This window comes from Bos javanicus, chromosome 10, assembly GCF_032452875.1.
Source record: "Bos javanicus breed banteng chromosome 10, ARS-OSU_banteng_1.0, whole genome shotgun sequence".
NCBI lineage: Eukaryota > Metazoa > Chordata > Mammalia > Artiodactyla > Bovidae > Bos > Bos javanicus.
Genome location: NC_083877.1, coordinates 47,510,443 through 47,512,100, shown reverse-complemented (window position 1 = coordinate 47,512,100; position 1,658 = coordinate 47,510,443). Strand labels below are relative to the sequence as shown.

At 45.7% G+C, this 1,658-nt stretch overlaps 1 non-coding gene across 1 annotated transcript; it reads left to right on the top strand.

Annotated features, from left to right (window-relative positions):
• Positions 1 to 1,331: 1,331 nt before the first annotated feature.
• TRNAG-CCC (transfer RNA glycine (anticodon CCC)) lies at positions 1,332 to 1,404 on the top strand. Its single transcript has one exon. It is a non-coding gene; the product is annotated as a tRNA-Gly (tRNA).
• Positions 1,405 to 1,658: the final 254 nt, after the last annotated feature.

Genomic DNA, 1,658 nt, shown 5'->3' with positions numbered 1-1,658 from the left:
TGATGGACAGGGAGGCCTGGCGTGCTGCGGTTCATGGGGTCACAAAGAATCGGACGTGACTGAGCAACTGAACTGAATTGAAGCATCTCTGCAGGACCCCCATCCCTGCCTAAATTGAGCCAATATAGTTGGAGGAATAAGGCCCAGAGAAATGTGGAGTCCTGCCTGGCTCACACAGCCCATTCATGGCACCACTACAATGAGAACCTTTAACTTCAGCCTCCTTGGTCAGTGCTCTTAACAAGACACCAGAGTTCCAGGAGGTTCCTAGTGCCCCACAATAAGGGCAGTGACAGATGTCAGCATGTAGCCAAGCCTGAAATCCTGTCCCAAATGAGGGAGAAAATTCTCAAAATGACTGGTGGCCTTTATGACTCAGACTGTGCTGTGGACCATGGAAAAATAATGGTTTGTTTGGTTTGGTTTACTTTCTGAGAAAGAGAGGCCAAGCTACATCACACCAACATGTGGTGACGCTGAGTCTGAGCTGTGACCCTCAGTGATGTGGGGAAGGGATTCAGCATCCATGGGCTGGGATGGAAGATAGAGGGTTGGGGACCAGGTTTGAGTCTGGGCCAACAGAAGGGCAAGCCCAAGAGGCCTGAGGCAACAATCTCTCCATCTGCCAGACAGTTGCAACAGCTATTCTAAGCCCTGGCTCGAGGCCAGCCTTGATTGATTTCAGCAATAAAATTACGTGTTCCAAAACTCATCTGTTTTGGACCATCAATGACAAAGAGAGCTATTACAGAATGTCAAATCTGTCCCTGTGTTTGGGACACATTTCTGTATTAATACTTGTTTGGCCTCTACAAATGATTCATGTGGGGCAGCGGAATGACTGAGTCACTGTCAGAATAATTTACTCACATCCCTCTCATCATTATTGTACATTCTTTCCTAGAGCCAAACATTACTCACATGTCTCTTTGACCTACGTTAATATGAATGTCACTGATAGGCTGTTTTCTCTCTGCTGAGCTGAGGTGTGGTAAACAGGAAAACAAGATGAAAAGCATTTCCAATGATAGTTATGGAACCCTGTGGTTAAAGGGTCAACCCACATTTTCTAGTCATGGAACAAAGGAATGATGATCAAACTTGGCATTAACAAATTCTACCTCTGTCCACACCTCAGCTATTTCAAAGGGTTTTCTAGTGCTGCTTCAGTGAAGTCAATTTCCCCCTCCTACCCACAGGCATCTTTTTGCTGCCCCAGGCTCAGGAAGCAACTGTGCACCATCCTCTTTGTTCAGACGCCTTTTCCTTTAGGCAAAAAGAACAGAAATCTTCTCCAACTAGCTCAGCAAAAAGCAGGGACTATATGGACTTCCCTGGTGGTCCAGTGGCTAAGACTCTGCGTTCCCAATGCAGGGGGCCCAGGTTTGATCCCTGGTCAGGGAACTAGATCCTACATTTGCAACTAAAAATTCTGCATCCTATAAATAAGACCCAATGCAGCCAAATAAGTAAACATTAAAAAAAAAAAAACCCAAACCAACAGAGACTGTGTTGGAAGGAAAGTGGGGTTTCTCTCAGGAAGCTGAGCTAGTGAGGAGATAGGAAATACTTGGGAGAGCTAGAGTTCCTTCTCTAAAGAGATACATTTTTAACAATTTAAGGAGACATGTGGGTAGGAGGGTCACTGAGCTCCTGTT